The sequence below is a fragment of the Benincasa hispida genome, chromosome 5, assembly GCF_027475165.1.
Source record: "Benincasa hispida cultivar pf3 chromosome 5, pf3_genome.v1.1, whole genome shotgun sequence".
Lineage (NCBI taxonomy): Eukaryota > Viridiplantae > Streptophyta > Magnoliopsida > Cucurbitales > Cucurbitaceae > Benincasa > Benincasa hispida.
Genome location: NC_143482.1, coordinates 7,356,256 through 7,373,433, shown reverse-complemented (window position 1 = coordinate 7,373,433; position 17,178 = coordinate 7,356,256). Strand labels below are relative to the sequence as shown.

The window sequence follows — 17,178 nt, the reverse complement described above, 5'->3', positions numbered from 1 at the left end:
AACTATCAAGGACAAAAGTTTCTTAAGGAGGGAAGGTTGTAACGTCCCGAAATCTAGGTAAGATTTAAATTAATTCGTGGAATTCATCGTTTCTTTTAATTGAAGGCCAAAATTTAGGAATTAAATATTTTATTAGTGGTTTGAGTTTTTTGGGAAAAAGAATTGGGTCTTGTTATTTTTCTTTATTTATTTTTGGTTATATTCATTTATTTTACGTTTTTCCTTTTCCTAAAAAGAAGTAGGGTTAAAGGTTCAGTTATTTTTAAAAAGGGGGACCTCGGGAAGCATGCACTAGAGAAAAAAAAAAAAAAGAAATCTTCTCCTTCTCCTTCTCCCAGCCAATGCCACCTCTCCAAGTTTTTTTCCCAATCGGTCTTCTTCTTCTAGCCATGAGAGGAGCCTGCCGTAGGTCTCAACCACTCACAGCCACGCTTCAGTTTCGTTCAACGTTCACCGCAGGTCCAGCCACTCACAACCGTGCTTCGGTTTCATTCGACGTCTACCATAAGTCCAACCACGCCTCCGTTTGTTTGACGATCGTCGGGCGTCAGGCCACTCCCTCCCCTTAGTTTCGTACATCCCACTGTAGGTCCTAGCCGCTTGCCCGCACAGGACAGCGTCGCTTGTCACTCGGCATTCGTCTCCTCTAGTCGCGCCCTGTCAAGTTCGCCAGCCGCAAATCCAATCGAAGCGCCATCCACTAGTCTTGAAGCGGACAGTTTCGATTGTCGCCCGATCAGGGTTGGTTCCGTCCGACCTTCCAGTTTGGGGGTGAGTTTTTGTCATCAATTGTTTTGGGCCAAAGCTATCCTTACCCTTGAAATTTTCTTCTTTTGGTGGTTAATTTCATAATCTAGTAGTGGTGAAGGAAGCTGCCAGGCAAAATGAAAGTCCGTTGGGGCAGTTCGGTATCCTTAGGTAAGTGGATGCAATTTCAATGCTTTTGTAGGTTGGGTTATGCTACTATATTTTGTGTCAAACTGTTGTTATAATTGTGTGGCCAGGTTGGACAGTTCATTTGGAGTGTTGGGAGATCGTTCGAGTGTGTGGGTTTCATTGTTTTCATGCTCATTTTGGATTTTCCTCGTTGTGTCAAACTTATGTTTATGATTGTGCCCTCTGGGGTCACTACTTATGAAAACATGCCTCAGGTTCGCCCTTTATGCCTATGCCTATGCTTGCGCCTATGATGCCCTTGTGCACTTCTGTCCCAATGGAAAGGCTAATAGATCACTGAGTGGGCCCAGTAGTGGACCGCTTACTGAGTATACTTTTATACTCATCATTCTTCTTTCATGTTTTTTTTAGGTAAGGGTAAAGATAGACCAGCGCATGATAAGAAAGATCTTTCATCTGGCCATTTGGATGGATTATATATTCCGCACTTAGGTTTCATGTACTAGTGTCTGGTTTAGGAGTTAGGCATTTTGAAGTCTTATGAAATATTTCTTGATTTTATTTATTGTTTTATTTAAAAGTTATTTATTCTAAAGAATGGTTAGGGGTACCCCGAACGATATTTTTTTTTAAAGTTTTCTCTTCTTTGCTTATTTGAGCATTATTTAATTAAATAAAAAATTAATCTCTTTTATTTAATTATTCTTTGAGAAAAGTATTGCCAAGCCTATGCATGCATTAAGTAACGTCTTAGAAACATACTAGAAACTTGGATCGTTACAATGTGAAGGGTCGACTTACTGATTATGGTTAAATCAAGTAGACAAAAATATATCTACAGTGAGAATAGTGCAATTACTAGGCTATAGTTGTGTGTCTTGGTAATATTGATTAATTTGGTTTAAAGAGTTTAGCCAATTACTCTCAAATTGTTAGAGTTCATAATCTATAGGTTCATAAGGTCCCTCTACTCAAATTAGGGTTTGGATAATTATATTCGATATAATTAAACGTTCAATTTTGTTGAAATTAAACGTAATCAGAGAGTTTAAAATATTTAAATGTTGATTTAAATATTAATTACATAAATAAGATTCATATATGAAATAGGTGTTTTATTAATTTAATATTTGATATTAAATTATTAATTAATTAATTAATTAATTTTGTTTAGTTAATTATTTGATTTAAATAAATTTCAATTTGAGAGATTGAATTTTACATTATATTTAATTTAACTGTAAATTAAATATTGAAAATTGAAAATTGGATTTACTGGCTTTAATGGGAAAATCAAATTCAAAACAAGTTTGAAGTGGATTATTCCACATTTGAACACCTATCCTATTTGGTTGGTGGCCTTTGATATGTCAATCAACATTCTCTCTCAATGGTTGCATGTATTTGATACATAAAAGAGCTGAAATTTCAAAAATGAAAGTGAAGAGGTTGCTGGAATTTATGAAATTCTGCAGATATTCTCACTCTCTATGAAAAACATTCTCTCTCAATGGTTGCATGTATTTGATACATAAAAGAGCTGAAATTTCAAAAATGAAAGTGAAGAGGTTGCTGGAATTTATGAAATTCTGCAGATATTCTCACTCTCTATGAAAACCCTCTTTGTTCCATGCTCAGTTCTCTTCTATTCTGAGTTCTACCGCTCAAATCTAAGTTGGATAATAGTAGAGAAGATCTCTCGATAGTTCACTGTTGATTTGGAGGTCAAATTTGTGGGGAAAAGCTTGGATTTAGTGGATTTCTTCAAAGGTATAAGTTATTGAAACCCTCTTCTTTGTATTTTTATGCATACTTTTAGAACTCAAATTAAATGATGAAAATATGAATTTTTTGAAACTATATGATTATTATAATTCTAATTTAATTAATGTTGTAAGACACCTGTGTTTGAAGAACAAATAGATTGGAAAGTAGAATAATCTACTATGAGGTCAAGGGAAAATCAAAAGTACCGATGGGCTCATTGTCCCTACATAGAACCAAAATTGTTAGAACAAATCAGACGTGCATACGTATCGGATGTTCGAAATGTAATGGAAAGCACTTTGGACCCTGTCTGACTCCCTCAAGGAATTGTGTCGAATGTGGAAAAAGGGGACATCTTCAAAAGAACTGCATGCTCTACCAAAAGAAAAATAAGGACAAACAGAAACAGGTAAGTAGAAGTGATCTACCCCAAAGAGATACATTTCTAGATAAACAACCCCATGGATTCCAAATGATGAAGAAGCTAGGGATACATATGAAGAAAATTCAAATAAAGGAAGGACCTAGTCACAAAGCGAGTGATGTTATGTTATTGACTGACGATGATTCTAAGGACAAGATGGAGAATTTGTCGAAAGAAGATACAAACCTTCAAAACACTTTTTGTTTCTTTTGCTTACAACCAAGACATTCCTTGAAAGAATGTGTTTGGAAACTAGAAGAAACATATGGAATAACACGAAAAGGAAAAGACAAAATAGAAAAGTGATAAAGAAATAATGAATGAAAACTTATAAGTATGTATATAAAATGTAACATATTGAAATAAAAGGTGTGTAAAAGGTAGTTGTTAAGAATAATGAAATTTCTAGAGTTTAATCTTATCTTGACTAATCTTGTATAGAAAACATGTTGAGGAATGGACGACGAAGAAACCAATCCAGCACCTGTAGATCAAGTAGAGGTAATGAAAGTGAAGCCAGATATTCTCAAGAACAAGTTATGTCAGAAGAACACTATCTGGATAGGTTTGCACAACGGTTGACGAAGAATTTAGGTGCCATGCAAATAAATCCTAAAAAAAATTGGGATTGAACGACTTAAATCCCTAGGAGCAGGTATGTAACGACCTGACCCCTTAAGACTCAAGTTAGGCCGTTACTAAATACATGCATGCATGGAACTTAGAACGACACCCTTTTATGGTGAAATAAATGCTAAATATATAAGGTAAATTCAAAAGTCCTTCATTAAATTCAAATATTAAAAACAAACAATAGGGTACCCATAAATCATAAATGATAATAAATAAGTCTGAAAACAATTCTCAGTAAGTTTCAAACATCAAAACTGAAAATTGAAAAAAACATGAAAAGAAATATAAATCTCATGAGAGGAAGCATAAAACTGGTCCCAGTAGCTCGATCACGAATTGCGCTAATCAATCGCCGATGCATCTCTACCCTTACCTGAAACAACAACATGAGAAAGGATGAGTATAAAATACTCAGTAAGAAACTCCACTACTAGGGTCAGGCTAGACATCTATGTCCTCTAGATGTCTACCTCTGGTAGAACATATAAACTGCTCTAGTCCTCATGAGACACATACATACATGAAAATCTGATTTCTATCCTACTGTAGTTGAGTATGATCATTATCTCTAATAAGTCCCGTAGGACCCACAACCTCTGGTGAATCCTGAAGGAAACACAACCTATGGTGAATCCTGAAGGAAACACAACCTATGGTGAATCCCGAAGAAAACACAACCTTTGGTGAATCCTGAAGGAAACACAACCTTTGGTGAATCCTGAAGGAAACACAACCTTTGGTGAATCCCGAAGGAAACACAAATCCTAGCGAGGAAACACAAACCCTAGCGAATCCCGAAGAAAACACAACCCCTGGTGAATCCCGAAGGAAACACAACCTTTGGTGAATCCTGAAGGAAACACAATATCTGGTGAATCCCAAAGGAAACACAACATCTAGTGGGCATCTAACTAATCAGTAAGGACACTATCATAGTCTCAACATCACAAGTATCATAACATGGTCCTATAACATACATATACACCTCAACATCATGGCTCTACAACATACATACATGCCTCAATATCCTTATATCAAATATAACCTCATGGAATTAAGTATCATCTCATGCTAGCATGCAAGTATCTACGTGCACAAATAAATCTTTCAGATCCTCATACAAGAACATACATCAGTCATACTATACTATCCTTCTATCACACTATCGTTCTGTTATAATATTCATCTATCATGCTAGCATATATCTAGTGTCTGGCCCGTGGACAGTTCCAGTAGTAAGATTACTTACCTCTAATCGCAAACTCTAGAAACTAGCAAACTCAACCTCTTCCTTGCCCAACGAAATCTTGAATCAAACCAAAGTAACAAACAAGTAAATACGAAATTTCAATCTCTAAGCACAGTTTCAAAATCACCAATCCTAAACCAAAAGCTTCTCAACAACTTACCAAAAACCCACAGGATCAAACTTAAATCACCCAAAACAAAGACTCCAGGAAACCTCAAGATCCAAACCTAACATCCAAACATCATGACAATTTATTTTAGGCCGCAATCCATGGTTCAATCAAACTTAAATCGAGTCATTCATAAATGTACAACATGCTCAACAACCCACATGAGTTTAGAGCCTTACCCTTCACCAAGATTCATCGACTACACCTTAATCGGTTGGACGACAACTTCAACAACCTAAAATTTTGTCCTAACATCCAAAATATGACGAATACCAATAAATCAAGGTCAAACTCTAGTGATTGTTCAAAATCCTCAAGAAATCCAATCAAAACAAAGTGGACCCGACGAGGTAGGGACGACGGCAACCGGCAATGGTGCGGCTGGATCTGGTGAGATGAAGCAGATCTGGGCTGGACGGATCTGGTCAGTGGCGGTAGACCCATGATTGACGGATCTGACGCATGACTAACAGACAAGACAACGCCCTCGACTGGGCAGTGCAATAGTGAACGGAGGACTGTTGCTCGGGTTGGCACTCGTGAATGGAAAAGCGAGGAGGCGCGGGCTTCGACTGGGTGAGGGAGTGGCTGGCGCTGAAGTCAGAGCTGGTGAAATTCGGATCTGGCGCGGCGGGGGCTAACAGCGCCGGTGGCTTCAAAACGCAGACGAAGAGTGGCGCACTGCTTCGGATGGACGCGCAGCGGTCTGAGGCGTCGATTGGGAGCGGTGCGACGTCGACTCTTCATAACCGGAAGAAGAAGACTGGAGGCTGATTAAGGCTTGACAGCGAGGAAGAAAAATTTTGAGGGAGGAGGGTGTCGACGACTGGAAGAAGAAGGGAAGGGAACAGAAAGAAAAAGGAAAATAAAATAAAATAATATATATTTATTTTATTTTATTCTTTTCCTATTCCACTTTGTTCTATTAAATTTCTTTCCTTCCAAAATGAAATTAATTCCTGTCATTAATTTTCAAATTGAATAATTTCAACGTCAATAATTAAATTCCTGCAATTACACTTAAGTCTAAAAATTCCAAAAAGCCCTTAAATTATAAAAATGACTGAAATTACATAAATAATAAAATTTCGGGGTGTTACAAGGTACCTTTGAGGGAACTACAGATCCAACAGATGCTGAAGCCTAGATTACCTAGATTGAAAAATGCTTCAAAGTTATGGGTTGTCTAGAAGATCAAAAGGTAACTCTAGCAACCTTTTTATTCCAAAGATGAGACGAAGATTGGTGGAGAATAATAGAGAATAGAAGAAGAGAAGATAATGAACCAACATGGATAGAATTTTGCAAAGCTTTTTATGAAAAATTCTATCCATGTTCATTTCATGATGCGAAATGAAATAAATTTCTATACCTTACACAAGAAAACTTAATAGTAACTGAATATGAACAAAAGTATACTGAACTGTCACGATATGCCCTAAATGTTATTAAAGATAAAAACGAGTATTGTAAGAGATTGGAAGTAGGGCTAAGACAAGAGATTTGGACTCGATAACTGCAAGTGTCGCTTGGGAAGAATTCTCAAGGTTGGTGGAAGCAATAATGAGAGTAGAAAAGAGTTTGACGATGGGGGAAAATGGAGAAGGAGGTGGCTCAACAAGAAAACAAATAGGAAAGGAAGGAAACGGGAAGTTTGTTCCAGGAGTAGCAAACAAAGGAACATTTAGAAAGAAAGGTGCTTCACGATTTGTTTCAGGAAGCACTAGTCAATGCTACTCCAAAATCAGTTGCTAGTTATACTAGGAGACCTTGGTGCTCCAAATGTAATAGGTATAACTGAGGGTAATCGTGCTCGGAGAAAACAAATGTCTTTTATAACCATGGACAAACTAGACACTTCATAAGGGAATGTCCACAAATGGCATCTGGGAATGAAAAGACCACTTCCCAGACGAATAATCAAGAGATTGGACCATCGGTGGAAGATAGAAAACAACCGGAGGAATTAAAGAAGAAGGGAATAGTTGAACCACCTCGACACAAGGGAAGTTGTATACCATGACCCAATTAGAACAAGAACTGGGAAGTAGGGATAAAACCCCAGAATTGTAAAATGTTATGTAAAAATCTCGTAAGCTTTTATGGTTGAATATTAAAACTTTTCTTATGTCTTAAGTAAAATTTCGAGGACAAAGTTTTTTTGAGGGTCGACTTGTGATATCTCGACTTTGGTAAGATACAGAGCTTAAGAATAAATTTATATTTGAAGCTGAAGGGTAAAATTTTGGCTAAGTAAAACTCTATTCATAGAATAGGATACTAAGAAGGACTATAATATAGTAAGCAATAAATTATGGCACAAGGAAAACATCTTGAACCCAAGGGATGGGCACATGGTTGGGCACTAGAAAGCACAGATACTTCTAATTATGCATAGAATCAGTATTAGATACGGATACGTCCAGATATGTGGTAGATATGTGTCCGATACGTGATTTGAAATATCTAATTTTTTTATCTTTATTTTTAATTTTCAGATACATGAAGGGGATATATGGGTCAATTTTTTTCAAATTTAAGCCCAACTCACAACCTATTTTATTTTAGTGCATGTTTAGAGATTTTAAAATCACTCGGTAACACATTTTTAATTATACAAAATTAATTTAGTTTTCAATTTTACACTTTTAAATGCAATTTTCATATCATCAAAATTAATTTTGAAGAATTAAATATGTTTCACAGATTTTGAAAATAACAAAAGTGATTTCAACCATTTTAAAATCACTTCCAAACATAAAAGTCCACTTAAATTGAGCAATCCAAAAAAAATAAATTAAAAATGATAAAACATAAAAAAAAAAAATTTAAAAACCTGAAATATAATTAAATCTCCATTCTTCCCTTCTTTCTCACAATTTAAATCATGATTCACATCCCTTCATCCTCAACTTCATTCTTCAATCTTCATCTTCATCTTCTACTTCCTTCCTACCATCTATTCTAGTTGCTCAACAATCACTCGACATTAATGGATTTTTTTTTTCAGGTTTTCACTCTCTTCTTGAATCTATTTTAATCTAACTTAAATAAGTATTATAGCAATTAATTAGACATATATATATATATATATATATATATATATGTATAACGTATCTTCAACATATTTGTATCTTAGTTTTTTAGAAATTAACGTATCACCGTATTGTATCGTATCTGTATCATGTATCCATATCTGTGTTCTTGCTTCTTAGGTTGGGCACAAAAAAGGGTTTACAAGACACCTTTATTGGACAATTTGAACTCCATGGGAGGGAAGAAAATCACCTTGAATGCATAAAAGTTATCTTGGGGACTATGCTATGAATGGAGGAGAGCATGCTATAAACATAGGGAATTGTGTTATGAACTTTGAGAACCCCAAGATGGTCTAGGAAAGGAAGGAGGCAATCAAGTACTAAGAGAGTGTAGAGTAAGGGATTGAGCTTAGAAGGGTCATTTTGAGTAAAAGTCTTTTGTAGGAAGGAAAGGAAGATTTGGGTGCATACTAGGATAAAAGGTGAAGTTAAGCGCATACTAGGGTAGAGGAAACCTACATGGGCGCATACTTGGACGAAGTTGATGCATGGGGGAGTCATTTGGGGATGTCTAAAGACGAGTGAATACTTAAGGAAAATATTGGTTAGATGTTGGGAGATCATGTGATGAGTCTTGCACCACCGAGAGAAGAATTTGAGATGGATGCATGGTCAATGAAGGATGGACCCATGGAGATGTTAGAAGTAAAAACTTGGCTAAGTGATGGACAACATAGGACACAAAAACTAAAGAAACCCTAAGAAAAACTAATGAAGGGTGCATAAGAGAGGAGATGGACGCATAGCAAGCCTTATTGAGCACTTTGGAGATAATCAAGGGAAGACATCATGTAATGAAAAACAAGTTGGATCCAAGAATGAGGAATAAGAGGGAATTGTACGCAAAGGAGGAACCATGCACCCAAGAGGGAGGTCATGCTCCTATGGTGTGTATGTTCATGAGTTGGTTACAAGGAAGAAAGGAAGATGGCTCAGCCGAGTGAAATTTTGGTTAATCCGTGTAGGAGGTGGAAGAAGGGATGCAATGTGGAGCATGCAAAATGAGAGATGGCCACATCAAAAAGAGGCATACGTTGGACATGTTGCATTGAGGACACGACATGTTATCATGCAAGCTAGTGGTGGCAAGGAAGTAGGAGATGGTTCTCTATGGTGATGACACTCAGAACTTTCAAGAGGTGAAGGTGTCATGCGTTGATGGCATGATGACATGACAAGGATGGAGGGTTGAAGCCTATAAATACCCTCAGAGACTTTTAATTCATCCCACAACTTAAAATCCCTTAGAAAAGAAAGTGATTGGAGGAAATTTGGAGTGATCCATGAGTTGAGGGGACCATCCATGTGCCCATCTATGCATCCATGCTATTTAAGGGAGTTCCCATGCGCCCAACTGTGTGGCAGAGTCAAACCTTATGCCCAATTGTGCTGTGGAAGTCAATCTTACGATCGACAGCTGCCTTTGTCCAATTTAAAAATTTGGTTTGAGTCTTTTAGAGTTGGTAAGCTAAATTTAGGGTTAAAGGGATGCTTTAAGAATATGTTAACCCAAAACACAAGATTCTAAGTTGATATTTGGGATAATACAGGCAAGAAAAGAAGACACAGGAGATTAAGGAACCCTTTTTCCCGGTGAATTGTGAGTGGGTCTTCTTAATCTACCTTGATGAATTAATATATTTATATGGATACATATATATATGCACGATTTTGAAAGCTTTGGTGTGATCGAGAAATATGTTATCTTCATTGATTTCATGTTGTTTTGACAATTTTCCTAGAATTATGTGGATGCATGTTTATTGTAATTTGAATTGGAAACTAGAACTCTACCTGAGATATTATTAGCATATCTCGTGGATGACTGACTGGGATTGTCAGTATAATCTGGCTAGGATTGTCAACGTACCCGAGTATGTTTAGTGGGAAATTGTCGACATGCGCACATTCGGCGGATTGTATTGGGTACTGGAATTGTTTCCTTGGAATTATGTTTGGCTGAATTATTGTATTTCTGGAGAACATATGATCATGCCAATATCGTCTTAGTTTCCAAACTGAGGTCATGCATACTGTGTTTGGTTATCTGGGAAATTGTATTCCCAAAAATGATTTTCAACAACAAATCTATTTTTATACTAAACATGCCACTCACTAAGCTTTCCTGGCTCATGTTTTCCAAATGTTTTATTCCCCTCCTCCTTCCTCCCCCCTCCCCCCTCCCCTCTCCTAGGTAACCCAAGAGTTGAATTCCAGGGTGTTGCTCAGATCAAAGTCTGCCACACTGTAGCCACATTTCTAGGTTAGGTTCTACTCTTGATGAATTCTATAGTCTCGAAGTAGAGTTACCTAAGCTGAGTCTAGAGTTGTATAAATATTATAATGCTTTGATATATAATACATTAACCAAAGAGTTGTTATTATTTCATACTTGGTTAAAGGGTTGTTTGTAATATAGACCCAAGACGAATAGTAGTTATTATGATAGAGTTTGAGATGGGTTTGGTAAGTGCAAGGTGATGAATAACAGGTGTTACAAAAGGGTAATGCATGTTATCTTCACATCTTCTTTAGAGTGAAAGAGGTAAGCTCAAGAGAAGGTGTGACATCGAGTATTGTTTATCGAGTAGTGTCGAGTAATCATGTAACGAGTAACGAGCAACGAGTAAAATATATCGAGTATCAAGTATATATCTGAAAGTCTTTACTTTACATAATGAACAATGTAATGTAAAGTATTAAATTATAAAGTATTTATCAGAATGTTATACAATCTTTGACATCGATTGTGTCTAGGTCCCTTAAGTTTTCGTATTTTTCCATTTGTTGCGTTTAGACGTATCAAGTGGTTTGTTGCACTTTTGTCTATTATGTTCCGGTTGGCCACACCGTTCATATTTTTTTAATGTGACATGTTCTCCAGCAAACGATATCCTGTTTACCTTCGTCTACCAACCTATACCACTCTTTTCAGTGGGAGTATTTTTACCTCAATATACCCTAGTGGCTTTTTCCCATTTGGATACATGACCAAGCGGGTCTATTGACCCCATGTATGCTAGCAGTAGAGAATCAACACTATAGAATTTACTGCATAAAGTAAATGCACTGATATTGTGCTCTCTAGCTGTAGCAATGGCGTGCGAACACAAAATCTCCAAATACTGAAATTGTATGCAACTACATTCTCGAGTGTTAAGGCTGATGATACCATCTAATCTACCATTTTTAATATGAAATCTATAGCAATCGATTGGATTTATTCGGTATCGCTTAGCTTTGTCACACTCTAAACCCATTATTTCCTCTGGATACTTTGAATGTGTCGATGTATTATTAGACCACATTGTTTGCCTCTCAGGAAATAAACCTTGAAGTAGACCTTTTATGTATTCTAGCAATGAAATTATTGGCTACACTCGGGCTTCTTTGGTAATAGCATTTAAGCATTTAGCACTATTGTTGGTCATGTTATCATATCAATTCTCGGACTAGTAACACCGTGACCATCACTGAATATCAGCATCCTCTAAAAATCTTGTAAGGGAATCGTTGTTTTAGTTCACTATTTGGACCCAATGGCCCTTGAACTCTGATTCTCGATACGCTCTGCAAGCATCATGAAATAATTTTCTAACGGACTCGTCCTTGAAGTATTTCTCAACGTTCCTTTTCAAATGGTAGGTATAAAGTATGTGGTAAGAATTGAAGAATATGACATCAACAGCATTAGTTATACTCTGTCCATGGTTAGAAACGAATACGAGGTTAGAGCATTCTCCAATTGCTATTTTAAGGTTCATCATGAACAACTTCAAGGCTCGGTCATTCTCACTATCAACAATTGCATATGCCATGGGTACAGTTCGTCGTTACCATCCATTGCAACACCAACTAGCATTGTTCCCTTATACTTACCCTTTAGATGAGTATCGTCCACAATGATCACAGGCGGAAAACTCTTAAAACCTATTAAACTCTTACCTAATACCATGAACATGTATTTGAAATATTTTGATTCTTTAAGCTCTATCTCAAATACAATTATAGGATATTCTATCTTCATAGCCTCACCATATGCATACAAGTTGGCATATGATTCCTTTGGCATCCCCCTTGCAAGAGTAAAATTAGTTTCTCTCGCACGCAATGCCTTGTCGTAACTAATGTTGACAACCTACTAATGCCGCATATCCTCAATAATATGGTGCGGTTTGTCCCTTCGACCAACGCCGTGTTGGGTTTGATGCCCTAAATCTCGCAGGGTCCAATAGTTTGTAAACATGTATATGAACAAACACTTGTGATGTAATAATATGAGATATTTTCCTTACTATAGCCTTTGATATATGAGATATTTTGTTGCATTAACCACAAACCAATAAACTAAAATCCTTGGTTATCGTTGTAACTTAAGCATGTATGTGATGACATACAAGTGGATCGTGCTTTAAGTGATAACTAAATGGTCTGTAGTATATGGATAAAGGAGGGAAATCTTATCCTGTTGACGTTACGATTGTGGCCTGCTCTGTAAATATTACAAGTATTGTAAAGTGCTACAAATGGTCTGATCCTAACCATTCATGTATTAGACATGCGGGCGGAGATACTCTATACAAAAGAGTTTGTATAAGACAAGACCACGAAATATTTAGTCTCGTTATATAACGTTGTTCATGATAGAGACTTTCATTTCACTAGGATGACCATAGGTAACATGTTCTTAATCTTGAGTGAGTTGGAAACTCCTGCCTATGAGAGCGGTCCTTTGATTTGTAGGGGTGCGAGTGGCCAGATCGCCGACTCAAACCTACCAATTTGGGAATTCATCTGATTGAGTAGCTAGGAACTTAGCTACACAAGACGGAACTCACTCCTTCCCTGATTTAGGGGTAAGAAGATAAATTGCTCCCTTTAAGGTTGATTCTAGAATTTGAACAATATGGCACCACACCTTCTCTTGGCCTGATAAGGATTTACTCATAATAGAACTATGATGTATTGTTCATTAGAGGAATTAGTGGTACTTAATGAGTTAGATGTAATTATAGGGGCAAAATGGTAAATTGGCTCGATTGTACTTACGAACGATTTGTGCAAGTTCATCGTACTGTTGATTGGTTATATCTAATAGACACAGAAATATATGTAGTGTGAAGAGTGCAGTTGTCGGTCTTCAATGGAATGCCCAACAATTAACAGATAGTGGATATCGTGATTAAAGAGTTTAATCAGTTATTCACATATCGTTGGAGCTTCAAGCTACAGGTCCATAAGGTCCCCTTGGTAGCTCAATGGATTCATGTTGAGAATAAGTTTTTGGGTTAGTTTGAAGTGTTCAAATTAACAAGAGGAAATTTGATTATATATGATATAATTAAATTGCATCAATTATATGAGATATTATTGACTTAATGTATTATATACATTAATTGGAGGAATTATTATTAAATGTTATAAGGGAGAAAAAGAACTATGGTTTATATATTGCATGAGATGTGATATTCAAACTACAGGTTATGAATATATTGATTATATTTTTAATTAAATCAATTATAGGATAATTGGTCACAATTTTTTCTCCCATAACCAACTTAGTGGGAAGTTTTGATCAGTTATGGTAACTGATGATTAAAATGAAAATCGTTATCATTTTTACACAAGGCGATCATTAAGCGATTGTGAATCGTGCAATCAAAAGAAAGAGCTATATGATAGCTTGAGAGCATATACGATCGTGTAAGAGTTTTCTATACGATACTTACTTGTTTTCTAAACGATCAAGTACAAAGTCTATACGAAAGACTATTGTCATCTCCCATTTACTCGATCATCTACACACGATCTATCAAATTCCTCCTACCCTCTAGCAAATCCAACAGAGCCCACAACTCTTGGATTCTTACATCGAGAATACCAAAGTAGCCTTTTGGTGGTGTCTTCTTATTGTTCGAGGGATGAGTGTAGATTTGTTCTTGTTCGAGTAGATTGCTGAGGAGATTACTGTTCGAGTGTAGATTCGTTCGTGTTAGTGAATGATCGTGCAGTAAGTTCAGGGGAACGAGAAGAATATTTCTTCAAGGGTAAGTTCTCTTAAACCTTAGTACTTTCCCTTTTGAAGCATGTTGTAATTTAGAGTTTTTTGCATAACTGTTACTGTTTGATGGTAAATGTGTATGTTCTGTCACAATGGGGTTTGGAACGATCTCGCTTCCACTCACGGGTCTCTTTGTTAAGAGTTCCTTCAATTGGTATCAGAGTCGGGTTATTCTGATAGTCCAAATTCCATTGATGCATCGAATTACATTTATGGTCTTGGTGGGTTCTATGTAGTCTGCAATACGTTTAAGTGTTAGATGTAATTGTGGATTTGAATCGATGGAAGTTTCGGGATGGTTGCCTCCATTGTTTAAAGCTTTCTTTACATTTCAAGTTCATTTGTAAGGGCCCCTGTGTTTTTGGGCATAATGCAATGCTATCGAGTCTGTATTCAAAGTGTTTAAGCCTATAAGAGTTGTTCGTGAAGAAGCTTAAACGTATGAAGATGTCGTTCTAATCGTGGAAGAAGACCAAGAGTTGGTCGCGTAGTATAGCCCGAGCTAAACAATTGTTTAGATTTGGCTAAGCAATCACGTAGAAAAGTTCTACCCGATTGTGTAGTATTTGCTAAACGATCACATAATTGATGCTGAACGATTGGGTAAAGTATTTACTCGGTCGTGTTGCGTTGGCTACTCGATCATGTATACGATGAGGTAAATGATCGTTGAGGTTTTAATACTCGTCGCATGGTAGGCGTGGACACTAATCGATTGAGTCAACCAGTATGCTTCATCACATAGTCACTGGCTACTCGATCACTTGGTATATGATACTTGACGCTTGCTCCGCGATCATTTAGACAATCATGCTTCCCCGCATAGTTGTCGTCTATACGATTGTTTAGGCATGCATTACACGATGTGTGCTGCATAATCGCGTGGCCTTCATGCTTCATCGTATTGTCATAGGCACACGATCCATGCTATACGATCGTTTATTCTCGTAAGCGTCACTAAACAATCACAGGAGTTGTTATATGATCAATGGAACGATGCTTCACCCAGGCGGTTCAAGACCTGGTTCGCCTATTTGAACCGGTTGGCTCGTTAAATTTGTAATAGATAGCTTTATATTTTTCGATTTTTGAGGCAAATCATCCCAATCCATTGATTCTTGATCAATGTACATGTGATGTATGTTTATTTTTATATGTCATAAAGTATACCATATAGTTTTTTAAAACCCACCATAGGTTATGTATTTTTCATGCATCATCTCTATATTATAAGAGTTATGATATAGTAGCTTGCATGACTAAATTACTTTAAAGCATACTCATGCATCATATAATATAAAAGGTATAATATATGCATGCATTAAGCATATCCATGCATCATCTTTATATTATAAATGTTATAGTATAAGGATGTATGAAAGCATGTATACTTGATTCATTACATGTTATAAAAAAGTTATATATAGTAATGAATGAACATTGCATGAGGTATGACACATAGGTTAATTTATAAAAGTTATAAACACCTAGTCTAGCTTAGCAATGTGAATGATTTTAGTTGTTTCTGTTTATAAGTGTTATAACAGAAATTATAACTAAAATCCATAAGAAAGACATGCATGCAAACTTGGGTTTAATCAGGTTTTAAAAGAGTTTTAAAATTTAATGGAAATAGACCTAAGATCACGGTTCTAATGAGAGTAAAAACGTAAGTTTAATCATTTAATCGGTTTAATAGGATTAAATTGACTAATAAAAGATTAAATATGTAGCAAATCTATCTATAAGGGACCTTTTGTCTAAGGCGGGTTCTGTCTAGGCTAGGGTATTTAAGGTGACAGAAATGGAACACCCCTACCTAAGAACCTACCTGGAAAGGTGAATTAGATAGATTTGATGAATGCATGAAAATTCGATGATAGTCTGTTAAAGTGTTTAATGGTACTTGATTCGAACTTGTTTAATAATCAAAAGTAAGAGTTGTTTTTCTAGAAAATTAAACTTACACTTAGATAAAATCAGTAGCCGAATTGTCTAAGTTAATGAATCTCTAGGGAGAACATTCAGTGGGAGGTACTTTGGGTATATGATACTTCATTTAAACCTCTACACGTTTCTCCCTAAAGTTCACATCGTGAGATCTATCCTCTGCCTCGTGGCACCCTGGGAGTGCCCCCTAAAGGATGATGTTTGGGTAGGTCAATACTAAGGTGAACGAAGAGAATGTTCATAGTAAGTGGGAGCGGGACGTGTGACAACATATCTCACGGTGTCTCTCATTAGGTTGGATAATGTTTTGTGCATCACCTCGAGACACTTTGGGAGGGTCCCCCCTAAAGGATGGCGGTTTTGCACAACTCTTTATCTAATCTCTCGAAAAGGATAAGGTCACTTTAGTCTTTTGTCCTAATCTGCTTTTTCCCTATGGTGGGCACATTAGGGCGGGACTCTAGGGCCTAAATTGAGGGGTTACACTTACGAGAATTGTTCAAGGTTAACATATTCTAGACTTGATCACCCCACCGGTGACTTTTGTCCTGCCTTGCTGAGGTATCATTGCAAAATAGATGTCTTTAACTTAGGGTACATTAGAACTATTTTGCTAAAACCTAAAATTGGTGTAAAAAGTGGTAATGCATAGACTTATTAAGTTCGTTCATGTTTGTTTCAGCAACTTTTAATTATGGCAACCACGACATTAGCTTTATTAGCCGCTGACAAATTAAATGGTGACAATTACGCTAGTTGGAAAAACTCAATACTTACTATTTTAATCATCAATGATCTTCGGTTCGTCCTTACGGAGGAGTGTCCTCCTATTCCAGCTCTTACTGCTACTCGAAATGTTCGAGACGCATATGAATGATGGACACGGGCGAACAAAAAGGCCCGAGTGTACATCTTGGCCAGTATAAGCAA

At 36.6% G+C, this 17,178-nt stretch overlaps 1 long non-coding RNA gene across 1 annotated transcript; it reads right to left on the bottom strand.

Annotated features, from left to right (window-relative positions):
* Window positions 1–3,851: 3,851 nt before the first annotated feature.
* Window positions 3,852–6,021, bottom strand: LOC120077525 (uncharacterized). Its single transcript, XR_005481767.2, has 4 exons — window positions 5,319–6,021; window positions 5,131–5,197; window positions 4,971–5,027; window positions 3,852–4,094 (listed from the first exon to the last, which is right to left on the bottom strand). It is a non-coding gene; the product is annotated as an uncharacterized LOC120077525 (long non-coding RNA).
* Between the last annotated feature and the right edge of the window lie 11,157 nt (window positions 6,022–17,178).